A 3,622-nucleotide genomic window follows, 5' to 3' on the forward strand; every position below is an offset into this window, starting at 1 on the left:
ACCGCTCCCCCCCCCCGCGCCTCCCCCTCCCACCCCGCCTCCAACCCGGAAACGCCCGGCTCTTCCGGCCGGCGGGCGCGCGCCTGGTGGGAGCATGCGCACACGGCGGTCTCACACGTGGTCGTCGTGTTGTGTGTGTCGCTCGTGCCCGGGCCGTGACTGGTCGCGATTTTCCTCTCCCGTTTGTGGCTGGCTGATGGCGTGGGCGAGCTCGGGCGCCTTCTAAACCCTACTCTGGCTGTCTCCGACTCATCTTGTATCTTTTTTTTTTTCACGAGCGTGACCAGTAAGCGACGCCCTTGGAAGGCTTCCGAGCCGCCATGTTTGGTTGGTGCCTTGGCCGCGGTCTGCGGGTCGGGATGTTACCCGGGTGATAGACGACCCTGCTTGACTCCTAGAGGGGAGTTTGCGGGCACGAGAACCTGGGGACCTGACAGGCCGCCTGTGCCTGTGAATTTGCAATTTAGTAACAATGGATCGCGCAGTAGATCTGTCGGAAACTAGGTGGAAGCCTTTCATTTTGCAATATGTCGTGTAATCATTTGGAGTATGCCTATGAGAAATGTACCGAGGACCTGGCGTGGTGGCACACGCCTTTAATCCCAGTACTCGCGAGGCAGAGGTTGGGGTGATCGGTGTGAGTTCGAGGCCACCTTGAGACTACAGAGTGAATTCCAGGTCAGCCTGGGGTAAAGTGAGACACTACCTCGAAACCTCCCTTTTTGCCCCCCCACAGAAAAAAATGAAAACAAATTTACCAAGGTGCTAGCTGATAAGTGCAAGGCATCAACTTGAACTGACAATTGTGAGCCTGCCCTGAAACTATCAAGTTCTGCTCTGTGAAGTTTGTGTGTGTGTGTGGATTTTTTTCTTTTTTTTGTGTGTTTTTCGAGGTAGGGTCTCATTGTAGCCCAGGCTGACCTGGAATTTACTATGGAGTCTCAGGGTGGCCTCGAACTTACAGTGATCCTCCTACCTCTGCCTCCCAAGTGCTGGCATTACAGACATGGGCCACCACGCCCAGAGAGTTTTGTTTTGTTTTCTTTTGTTCATCCATCAAATATTTGATAATAACTGCTGTGTATATATGTATATATATTTACATACATACATACATACATACATACATACATACATATATATATATTTTTTTCAAGGTAGGGTCTCACTTTAATCCAGGCTGACCTGGAATTCACTATGTAGTCTCTATCCATCTGCCTCTTTTCTCTGTCTGTTGCTCTCAAGTAAAAAATAAATGGGTGCACCAGGGCTTCCGGCCAGTGCAAACAAACTCCAGATGCGTGTGCTACCTTGTGCATCTGACTTATGTGGGTACTGGGGAATCCAACCTGAGTCTTTAGGCTTTGTAGGCAAGTGCCTTACAGTCTAAACCATCTCTGCAGCCTCTGCAAGCAAGCACCTTTAGCCACTGAGTAATCTCACCACCCAGATAATTTTTTAATTTATTTGAGAGAGAGAGAGAGAAAGGGGACATCAGGGTCTCCAGCCACTACAAACGACCCATGCTTCACCTTGTGCATCTGGCCTTCGTAGGTACTGGGGAATCAAACCTGGGTCCCTAAGCTTTTGCTGCTGTGTGTATGTGTATGTGTATGTATGTATGTATGTATGTATGTATGTGTATGTATATATATATATATATATATATATATATATATATAATTATATATCGTTTTTCGGAGGGGGAAAGGGAGAGAATGGGCGCCCAGATGCATGAGCTGATAATTTTGTTAAGATAACACTGGTGGGAATTTTCACCACTTTTCTCCGGGCTTTTCACCAGTTTCAGCTACATATCTTCCTATTGCAGTGTAAGAACTGTTCATATATCTCTCCTTCCTCTACTGATTTTTTTGGCGGGGATTGAGGTCGGATCTCACTAGCAGGTACCTGGAATTCACTGCTAGGCTGGCCTCGAACTCAGCAATCCTACTACGTCTTTCTCCCGAGTACTGGGATTAAAGGTGTTTGTAACACCGCGCTCGGTCGATTTTTTTTTTTTTCGAGGTAGGGTCTCACTCTGGTCCAGGCTGACCTGGAATTAACTATGTAGTCTCTGGGTGTCCTCGAATTCCTACCTCTGCCTCCAGAGTTCTGGGATTAAAGACCTACGCCACCAGATCTCATGTAGCCCCAGCCTGACCTAGAACTTGCTATGATCCTCCTGCCTCAGCTTCTTAAATATTGGGTTTCCAGGCTTTAATGTACGCCCTCCTTGGGCTCAAGGTTTTATTTAACGCCAGGCTAGAACGTGGTGGGGCCAGAGCAAGGGGGAAGGGAATTCCGAACCTTTGTGTATACAATTCGCTCCATCAAAGTGCAGCACGCTGCAACCCACCCTATGGGCACTATCGCACGCTGTGCTTATCCCTTCGAATCATGTAGGCGGTCGGTTCGTTTCGTTTCCGAGCCTTCCCGACTTGTCGGTCCAGGGTGCACGGCTACGAGAGGCACAAATTCATTCACACATTGTCCGTTTGGACAGGCGGGGTAACACTTCCCCCAGCTAGATACCCACAACCAACCAGAACCGCGCTCCCGTGGCTGGTATTCCCACAGCGTGGTGGGCGGAGCAGTTAACCGCACGGGCCCGCCCAACGCGCGCCGCAGCCCGCGGCGGCTTCCCGGGAGAGTCCCCGCGGCCGCTCCAGCTTGGCCTCTCCTGGCCGCCAGCCAGCGCCTTCCCAGCAAGCTCTGCGCGGATTTGCATATTGACTCGCATCCTTGTCGGTGCTTCTGCACAAAAATCCAAGCAATGATTCCTATCAGTGAATGCATTCCTCTCAGAGTAGGCAGAATCGGGTATTTAGTCTTAACTTCAGGAGTAAGATAATGGGAATTGCTTGGTCTTCCATTTCACCCTTACCACAAGATGGTTTGAGTTGTCCTGCCTCGTTGTTTCTGGGCAAGCTCGGGCAAAAAGGGCTTCTGTCGTGAGTGGCACACGTAGGGCAATTCAGTTGCTCTGCGTGCGGAATCGACATCAAGAGATTTCGGAAGCATAATTTTTTGGCACGTGGGCAGCTGGTGATCGTTGGTCCTGGCGCCCCTGCTACGTTGGTTTAATGTAGAAGCGTTGGTCAGGCGTGTTCACGTTGCAGGTCAGTTATCTTTTAGAGAGGAAAATGACTGTTGAGTTAGTTGTCACCAGTGAGACGTAACCTGGTGTGGTGGCGCATGCCTTTAGACAGAGGTGAGAGAGAGGATCAGTGTCAGTTCAGGCCACCTGTGTGTATACGTAGATAGTGAATTCCTGGTCATCCTGGGCTGCAAGGAGATTTCAACTAGGAAAGACCGAAATAAATGTCAGGGTGGTGATGCAGTTCGCTTGGTAGAGTGCTTGCCTGGCATGCACCAAAGCCTTTGTTTGATCCCTATCCCCAAATAAATTTATCCTGTGTTGCAGTCAGGTTCGCATTGCTGCTAGTAGTCATCCAACCAAGAGTAGCTTCTGGGAAAATAGGTTTATTTTGGCTTACAGGCTCGAGGGGAGGCTCCACGATGACAGGGGTAAACGATGGCATGAGCAGAGGGTGGACAATAACAACAGGAGAGTGTGCCAAACACTGGCAAGGGGACACTGGCAGTAACACTCATAAGC

At 50.0% G+C, this 3,622-nt stretch overlaps 1 non-coding gene across 1 annotated transcript; it reads left to right on the forward strand.

The window, feature by feature from the left end:
• Nucleotides 1–2,938: 2,938 nt before the first annotated feature.
• LOC123461349 lies at nucleotides 2,939–3,072 on the forward strand. Its single transcript, XR_006637635.1, has one exon. It is a non-coding gene; the product is annotated as a U11 spliceosomal RNA (small nuclear RNA).
• The last annotated feature ends 550 nt before the right edge of the window (nucleotides 3,073–3,622 follow it).

Source organism: Jaculus jaculus, chromosome 5, assembly GCF_020740685.1.
Source record: "Jaculus jaculus isolate mJacJac1 chromosome 5, mJacJac1.mat.Y.cur, whole genome shotgun sequence".
Taxonomy (NCBI): Eukaryota; Metazoa; Chordata; class Mammalia; order Rodentia; family Dipodidae; genus Jaculus; species Jaculus jaculus.